This window comes from Anarhichas minor, unplaced genomic scaffold, assembly GCF_050575085.1.
Source record: "Anarhichas minor isolate MPS153535 unplaced genomic scaffold, ASM5057508v1 ptg000136l, whole genome shotgun sequence".
Classification (NCBI taxonomy): Eukaryota; Metazoa; Chordata; class Actinopteri; order Perciformes; family Anarhichadidae; genus Anarhichas; species Anarhichas minor.
Window position 1 is genome coordinate 3,764,445 of NW_027466582.1, and position 9,969 is coordinate 3,774,413.

Genomic DNA, 9,969 nt, shown 5'->3' on the forward strand with positions numbered 1-9,969 from the left:
CCACCAAAATATAAAAAACAATTTGCCTCATTATCAACACATTGCACCCCAATTATCTAAGAGGAAATATTCTGCTGGATGATACATCATTGAAAATCAAAATACATCAGTGTTTTCAGTGTGTGTGTCTCTCTCTCTCTCTCTCTCTCTCTCTCTCTCTCTCTCTCTCTCTCTCTCTCTCTCTCTCTCCCTGCTCTCAGATGAGGTCACTTGGGTTCATTGTTTTTCGGACCGCTGTGTTGTCGATCTTGACTTGGAAAACGTTGCGTTGCTTCTCTCTTCTTGTGATCAGATTCCCCCCCCCCCCCCCCCCCCCCCCTCCCTGGTCGTCTTGTCACGACAGGGGATGTCAGAACCTATCGCCATGGAAACAGAGCTCAAAAGTTTGGAGCGTCGACCCCCATTGTGACCACATCCAATCAGATTTAAGGAAAAGCTTTCAACGCTGCACATTACTTCACTTCTGAAGTGCAGTGTGGGTACATCTGTATGGACCTGATTCTGTGCCTGGGTCTGTGTGAGAGTGTAGGTGTGTGTGTGTGTGTGTGTGTGTGTGTGTGTGGAGGGGGTGGTGGTGTTTGTGAGGATTGGTAGCTAGGAAGTGACTCATCACACCACCCCAGGGGTTTGAGATCTGACTTAGCTTCGTAGTCTTGTATCCTTCCTCTTCTTCTTTCCTCTCACGCTGAAGCTCCGTAGCACCTGAAGTCCTCTCGAGCAAAGCGAGTCACGCCTTGCTCTTCAGCCAAGTCCCAGTTGCTTTGATGCTCGACTCTCGGGCTTCAAAAGTCCTCGGCATCAAAGCCGGGGGACTTGGGATCAGGCCCAGCGGCCCAGCATCCTGCCTCACGCACACGAGACAGAGAGACATCCGGCTTTAACGAGGGTAGCTCGGTGCTTCCTTACATGGCGGGACAAAGTTGGGGAAATTACACTTTAGGACAATTTTTTTTTTTATAATCCCAAAGCCTGGTGAAAGTAGCTTTCTCAGAGGGATTAAAAGATAGAAGAAGTTGTACCAAACTACAAAAACATTTAATAAAGAGAGAAAATGAAAATCCTACAAATTTCTAGGTAAAACTCTTTAAGTACAAACACTACCAAATCCTTCTGTCCGTGGCTAACAGTGAACTAAACTACCAGTACACACACTGCTGAACACTGTATTATACGCAGTGTATTATACAACGACTTCGAGCCTGTTGCTTGTGTAACGTGACGTTGCTGCTTGTTTTTGAGTTTTAGAGCAAAATGACTGCAGACATGTACAAACGCTGTCAAGATGAAGTAAATACAACTTTACAAAGCCCACTTTGGGGTCCCACATGTTCATATTTGTCGTCTGTCATTACATCTTGAACCAGAAGGCAGGATTTAGTTTCAGACACCTGCTTCGCTTTCTACGGCGGCTTGAGGCTGACAACACAAAGCTTGAAGGAATAAAAGGTGAGAAGGGCAAAACCCAGAAGGCAGTATGAGTTGTGATGGACGACAGTGAATGCAGTTCACTGCTCCTTCTGCTCACACCAGTACAAGCTGTTCCTGAAGCTGCTCACACCCTGGATGGCTGCAGGATCCTTTTCCTATCATGACACAAAGGCCACAGAGAAGCTGGTACATGTTATAAACTGACTTATGCAGTTGCTACACGTTGAAAATAAATTTATGTTTTCCGGTGTCACGACCATGAACAAACGTTCCTACTCCATTTCTTCCAAAGCGAGGACAGACGATGACCCAGAGAATCCATTGGATTTAAGTTGGAGGCTGTCAACATCCTGCAAAGTCCAAAGAGAAACCTTACTTAAGGGGCAGTGTGTCAAAGCGTTTTTATATTCAGAGCAGAGTTTAAACATGATAATGATGCAGATGTACGGTGTTAACCTCCAGAGTATCCTGGTGACACTGTAGGATGAAACTGCTCTTAAATCATAACCGCTGAACTTTCATGTACGGTGTGTTCTTGATTTTAGTGTAGGGCTTTCAGTTATGGTTCGTGAATCTTTGGAGCGTTGGTTGGACAAAACATAACCTTGGGCTATGTACTCGGCATTTTTCACTATTTGTTTTTAAACGCTCATCTGGAGCTGGAGACGACAATGATCATTGCCTATTAATTTACGTGTGGATAAGTCTTTATGACTTTAAGAACAGTCCAGTTATCACCCGACCCTAAATGCCACTTCTGTCTGCCTGATCAGAAATATAAAAGCTGTGGAGTGTTGACATTGTTAGTCTGCTTTTCATTAAAACGTGTGCTTATATACGTGCACCACATGCATATGTGCATTTGAAAGAAAAAACTGTGGTAACCTCTTCAGCAGTAATCCTCCTGCCTGTCAGTCCGAGTCACTCTTCCACTGCGACTGTCTGGAACACACCCACCCACACACAACCTTTATTATCTTCCAGTACCTGGGGTAGCTGGGGACAACCCCATTGTCTGAAGCCATGCAGACACATAAGCCTTCGTCTGTACAAGGGACACAGGTAGCTGTCTGATTATGTGTAGGGCAGATGAACACAACAGTGCAGACATGGCGGCCTCGCCTGACTGTCTGGAGCGATCGCTGTTGACAGCACACAAGGTCAGCACACGGAGGGCAGAAACCACGGATCTAGTTAGCCTGATCTCTGGAAGCCAACTGGGATCAAGCTGATTTAGTGCATACTCTAGGGTGACTCATACAAACACACAAAAAAGTGCTTTATTGATTTTGTTGCAGGTGGTGGAGGGAGGATTATCTGCTGGATGTTCACCCAGGATATGGATTGTGTCCCAGCTGCTGCTTGCACAAAATAATTCACCTGTCTGCACGCTTTGAAGGGAAAAAAAAAAAAACTCACTCTTTTAAAGCATGTTGCCTCAGCTTTTAGGAGTCTTGTGAAAGGAGCTGGATGAGTAGGCTGTTGGTCCTTGAACACTCCTAGTTCGAGGACATCCAAAGCGTGCACTGGACTGTACTGTGCATCTGAGCTTAATATGTCATTTTTATTGATTGTGTCAGATGCACGTGGGTCAGAAACAGAACAGCAGGTTCAACTTAGGTACAACTGTTATGACGCCGACCTTACTTCACATCCTGTCGTGCATCTTGGAGAGGAGTCGGGTTATTTCTAAGGAGGCGCTCTTAAGCACACGATACGCCATCGCATGCACTGAGATTTCCCTTACTGTCGCTACATTATTGTACAAGGACATCTAATAGAAATAGCACTTTACTGGGTGAATAGTGGATACAATGGACCACTAGTATGGAGTCAATCTGCATGCATGTGTATCTAAGTTCCTTTAAAGAAGAATCAGGATTTTGTTGATGTGGCTTGAATCTAGAAATTAAGGACCACCAGTTTAGGAGAAATAGATGAGATTAGTATTTGGTTTCTTCTTCACATGCGACAGCACAACAGTGTGTCCATTGATCCGATGAAACCTCTGACACTGTCAGTTCCACATTAATCTCTCCACGCACTGGCTCAACCAAATCAATTCCCCATTACGTGAGATGATTAAGTCCAGTGTCAACACGACATGAACAATCTCAGCTTCTACAGTGAGCTGCTTTATAATAATAAATAATAATAATACATTTTATTTATATAGCGCTTTAAAAGGCACTCAAAGACACTTTACATGTTAAAAACAGAAACAATAGAAGCATTTATAATAAGAACAAAATATACGACATAACAGTAAGAAAAAATAAATAAAATAAAATAAACATGAAAAGAAAGAAAGAAAACATACATGACTGACTTTAGAGGTTAAAAGCAGATTTGAATAGGTGAGTTTTAAGTGCAGTTTTGAAAGTGGCAAGTGACGAAGAATGTCTGAGGTGTTGGGGCAGGGAGTTCCAGAGGGAGGGGGCAGCAACGGAGAAGGCCCTGTCCCCCCAGGTCCGATGCTTGGACAGAGTAGGGGGGGTAAGGAGGTTGGCGTCAGCAGATCTGAGGTTGCGGTTGGGAATGTGATGGTACAGGAGGTCCGAAAGGTATGAAGGGGCAAGGTTGTGGAGGGCTTTGTAGGTGATGAGGAGGAGCTTGAACTGGATTCTTTGCTGTATGGGGAGCCAGTGGAGGTTTTGAAGGACTGGGGTGATGTGGTCTCTGGTGCGGGAGTGGGTGAGCAGACGGGCAGCTGAGTTCTGGATGTATTGTAGTTTATTGATGATTTTGGTGGGTGAGCCGTACAGGATGCTGTTGCAGTAGTCCAGTCGAGAGGTGATGAAGGCGTGGATGAGTGTTTCAGCGGCTGCGGAGGAGAGGGAGGGACGGAGACGGGCGATGTTTTTGAGATGAAAGAAGGCGGTTTTTGTGATGTGATTGACGTGGCGTTCATATGAGAGAGTTTGATCGAAGATGACCCCGAGGTTACGGACATGTGTGGAGGCAGGAACAGTGATGCCATCGATGCAGAGGGAGAAGTCGTGGTGGGAATTGTTTAATGATTTGGGGCCGATGATGAGGACTTCAGATTTGTCGGTGTTGAGTTTGAGGAAGTTTGCTTGCATCCAGGTTTTTATGTCTGTGAGGCAGTTGGTGATGGTGGAGTGGATGGTGGGGGTGATGGATTTGGTGGAGATGTAGAGCTGGGTGTCGTCAGCATAGCAGTGGTACTGGAGACCATGGTGGCGTATGATGTCACCAAGGGGGAGCAGGTAGAGGATGAAGAGGAGGGGACCGAGTACTGAACCTTGGGGGACACCTTGAGAGACTGGGGCTGTGTCAGACTTGAATTTGTTGATGCTGATGAACTGTTCACGGTCGGAGAGGTATGATTTAAACCAGGAGAGGGCTGTGCCAGTGATGTGGAGGGAGGACTCGAGACGTGAAAGGAGGATGGAGTGGTTGATGGTGTCGAAGGCTGCGCTGAGGTCGAGCAGTATCAGGATGTTGAGGGAGTGTTCATCAGAGGAGAGGAGGAGATCGTTGGTGACTTTGATGAGGGCAGTTTCTGTGCTGTGATGAGATCTGAATCCGGATTGAAATGGTTCATATAGTTGGTTTGAGTCCAGGTGAGTTTTCAGTTGATGGGCAACAATGCGTTCCAGTATTTTAGACAGAAAAGGGAGATTGGAGATGGGTCTGTAATTGTTGTGAATGTCGGGGTCAAGGCCAGGTTTTTTGAGGATGGGTGTGACTGAGGCGAGTTTGAGGGCGGGAGGGACGGAGCCAGTAGACAGGGAGGAGTTGATGACAGAGAGGAGGTGCGGGCGGTGGGCCGGGAGACAGGCCATAACTAAAGTGGAAGGGATAGGGTCGAGGTCACAGGTCGGAGTCTTCATGCCAGAGAGTGATTTATTGAGATCCGAGGGGGAGATGAGAGAGAATTGGAAGAGTGACCGGTCAGTTAGTGGAGGATTTGCAGATACAGGGTTGGACAAAGCAGGGCTGGAAGTGGCCAGTTGGTTGTAGATGGTGTCGATTTTAGCTTTGTAGAACGTCAGAAAGGAGTTGCATTTCTCTGCTGTGGAGGAGTGGGAGAGATTGTCCATAGGTTTGAGGAGTTTGTTTATTGTGGAGAAGAGGACCTTGGGGTTGGTGGAACCAGAGCGGATGATGCCAGAGTAGTAGGTGGAGCGAGCAGAGTTTAAAGCCAGTTTGTATTGCTGTATGTGTTCCTTGTACGCCAGGGTGTGAACTGTGAGGCCGGTTTTTTTGGAGAGTCGCTCTAGTCTGCGTTTCCGGGATTTCATGAGGCGGAGTTCAGGGGTGAACCAGGGAGCAGTGTGGGTGAATGAGACAGTTCTGGTTTTGAGAGGGGAAAACCATGGTGTTTGCAATGTAGATGCAACGTCCATTTCACCATGTCGAGCATCTCTGCTTGGACAGGCGGGCTGACCCTGGCACCTGCAGTGGGCACAGCTGGAAGATGACAAAGGTTTCAATGAATAGTCCAGCTGTTTTTCAAAGGCAGTGCACCACAGTCCTGTTGTGTGGTTAACAATAGGAATCATTCAACAGTTGTGAATAAACTATTTTAAATGGATTCTGCTATTGATGGCCACTGTAATCACTGGACCAGAAGCCTTGAACCCACTCATTAATAGAAAGTCATTTTTTAGATGTCTACAAACACACCAATAGTGCTTTTAACCTAGATATGGGTATTTGAATTGTATGCAGATCTGACACAAAGCTACATCATTTGTGCAGAATATTGGTTTATTTGGGAAAGGAAAGTAAACCTTGGCGTGTTGTATAGTTATGAAAACAACTATCCAAAAAAAGGTCCTGATAATAACAAAACATTTAAAGATCAAGCAGACTATGCAAATTGAAATCAATGACAAATGCCGATACAGAATTCATAGAAAATACTAGAATAAAGAATTTTACAAAACAACTTTCACAAACATCACTGCTCTGTGCTGAAGAGCATCAATCATGGAGAGACGAGGCTGCTTTGGAGGAACGGTAAGTAATTAGCGTGAGAAGAACAAGGCAGGAAACGGTATGATGCAGACAATAATTTAGGGATGGAAACTATATGAATCATGCAGTTATGTTTCTGTCTGTCTGTCTGGCAGCCAGTCACTCTGCATATCACCTCAGCGTGGCATCTGTATCCCGGTTGCTGTGGCAACCCGGTTGCTATGTGATCAATTTATCTGGAGATCTGGCTGTTGCAGATGTCACCGGGTGCCGCTCTCCATAACAAAGCCTCGGTCAAATTTCAGTCACGGCTCCCAACTCATTTCTTATTCTGACTAAGAAAATACTTGTATTCTTCTGATCATCCCGTGAAAAACACTGAACCAAATGCACATTGTGAGGTGTTCATCGTCTCAGATGAATACCTCGAGGTGCCGGTTAAGAGGCCTGTCAAGTGCAGCTTGACATACAGTCCCTCCCCGCCAACCTCCCGCTTCTCCCCCATCCTCCCCCTCTTCAGAGCCTACCGTGTATCCCCTGCATGACGCATGTTTCTGCACCTCTGACGTGTGGATCTGCACAGCAGCGGGAATACCACCTCCTTGCTTTCCTGTAGTTAATGCCCCTGAGCAGCATGAGAAAATATGTCAATTGCTCTTCTGTTTTCACCACAACGTGGCTAAAATCTGTTTGAATCATTGCATGTGGGAACAGAAATCTATCGGAACAGAAATCTGTTTATTAAATTAGGGTTAAGGCTTTGTTTGGGTTGTAGAATTATGACAAGGGTAAGGTTAGTTAGATTGCAGATGATAGCGAAGTTTGTTCTAGGGTGAAAATGGCTTGAATTGTACTCGGATGTGTGTATCCTCTAAATGCACTGTAAACACACATATTTCAGTGTTTACAGACATTGTTAAGATTGTACTAGTCTAAATATACCATGTATATTAAGAACAATATTTTTTTTCCATCTTTGAAACTGAAAGTGATGTTTAATTGTTGCACAGTGTAGCACAAATGGGAGTTACACTTGCATCTCTAAACTGATAATGAAAAATTGTATGCAAACTAAATGTTTTTATTTTTAATAAATTGTTATTACGATTTGGATATAATGGTGTTTGTTGTTTTCACCCCTGCAAACATTTTTAGTTTTATTGTTTGAAGTGTTAGCTGACATGGTAAAGTAGAAAATGCAAAACTCTTAAAAGTGTTCTGTTGAAGAGTTAAAAAGGAGTAAATTGAAAATAACGTGTTGCGTAAGAATTACACTCAGGGAGTAAATACAAGAGGAAATATGTTTTAACACTGGCAGGAGTCAGTTCAAAATCAACACTGTATTTGGAGTAATTTCGTAATCAACACTTAGTGTCAAGTAGGTCTAACACTCATGAAGAGTAACTTAATTAGAGTTAAAAAGACCGAGTGTCAAATTGAAATAACACTACAAGTGTTATTTACATCATAGTGTCAAATTTGAGTAACACTTCTCAGTGTAGTGTAGTGTAAAATATTAACTCTAACCAGAGTTAAATTGACTCTAAAAATGTAACACTATGTCCAGTGTAACTTTAACACTCTGTAGATAGGGACCGTATGTTCACTCAATTAGTGTTAAAATTGACTCTTTAAGTGTTTCATTGACACTGTCGATTTTACTGTGTACGGTTAGCATTAGGCTCTGGGGAGGGAATGTAAGTCAATACAATCTCCTCACAAGTATAGTAGTGGAACTGTGTGTGTGACAAGAGAGAGCAGTAGCTCATCAGGTCCAGCTGCATCCCATTACTGTTGACAAGGCTCTTCACACTGGCCAGCTGTTAGCTGTGAATGGAAGCTGAGCTTCTTTTTGCCATGCTAGGCTGCATCATAGAGTCTGTGGCAAAATAGTGGAAAAGCAACTTTGAAGTGCCGCCTGTAGGTTTAAGGTTGTGTAGGTGGAGAGGCTGTGAGAAAGCTGCTTTGTTGAGGGAGCGTTGTAGCTGGTGTGTCAGAAACAATTGAATTAAGGTAGGGAAACACGTCACATGTTGGAAGTTGAAACTGTTGCGTATGTCGACTGCTGGACTGTTTTTGCTGTGCCTGTTCATTCTGTAGATTTATGAAGGGAAGTCATAAAGTTTCGGCGTAGTGGTACATTTTTCGATGAAGCAGAAATTTGCTTCACTCCATAGACTGTAGAACTTGATGTAGTCACCGTGACTTCACCCATTGGTTTGTGGACTGCTGTTTTGAAGCCTCAAGTTTGGCTTTTTGGCCGTCGCCATCTTGTTTTTGCAACCAGAAGTGACACGAGAGGGTGGAGCTGAATTACAATTAACGTTGCCGAACTGAAAACTATGAAAGAGTTAAAGACGTGACACGGATAACTCCAAGACCGGACAATACTGTGGTAGCGACCTGTCAATCACAAGGTAGCCCCGCCCTAAAGCATACCCTGCTTTATCATCTATTTTACTCTAAAAGTCAACATAATTTACGAAATGAACATCATGCTCTATTGAAGAAAACTGAAACTAGCAATTGTGACCATAAACTTGTGTTTATAATGTTTACTGAGGGAATAAATCAAGTGAGAAGTAGAGTCATTTTCTCATGGACATCAACCAGACTTCTTTTCTCAACCAGATGAGTCGCCCCCTGCTGGCCAGTAGAGAGAATGCAAGTTTTAAGGCACTTCCGCATTGGCTTGACTTTTCGGACCTGGTGGTTGCAGCCTGGTGGAGCGATAAGGAAACTGTAACGTTCCTAATATGAATGAAAGAACAATAGATGCTGTGTTTTTATTCTGGTCTCTTTAGGATTATTCAATGTTCGATGCAGCCAATTACTAATATTTGTATAAAAATAGTGGATAAAAAAAGCTCATTAATTTCTGTTTTCTGTTGCTGATTTTTTGGAAAAATATTTACAATTTGCTCAAATTATGAATGGAAGCTTTACTGTAAACTTATACAGTATTGAGAGAAGGAATGATCCAGGACTTCTAAAGTCGTACATTTGAGTAGCATTTCAGGAAAGACGTGGAAAATGTGAACTCGTCTTGTAAATGCATCAACAGTCAAGAACTGAACACTCTTTCATACATTAGTTTAAACTTATATGAACTTATATTAAACTCAAATAAGAGCAAACTGTCATCTCTGGTCAACTCCCCACTGGCAATGACTCCTCACGGTTCCTATGCTTTTTCAATAACAATATTATTGCTTATGCTGTGTGCATAGTTTATGAAACTGAGAGTTATTGTCTAGTTCATTCTATTTATATTTTGTGCATTTCTATACACTATATGAGACTTCATCCTGAGGAACTAATATTCACAAGGCTCAGACTATATTCTATTAAAATGCTGTCCTGTTCAGTACAGGTGCGGTGAAGCCGCTTGCATGCCATTTGTTTTCTTAATACCTTTTTTTTTTTACCTGTATGCAATTTATTGTTGATTACATATAAGGTGATCCTATCACTGATAGACAGCCAAAGGCCTGTCTTCAGTCTAACACCAAATAAAAGGCTCCTGTCTGTATCTAAAATTGTAATGGACACGCTGTCCCATGGAAACAAACCTTGCTTTCTACATCATGTGAC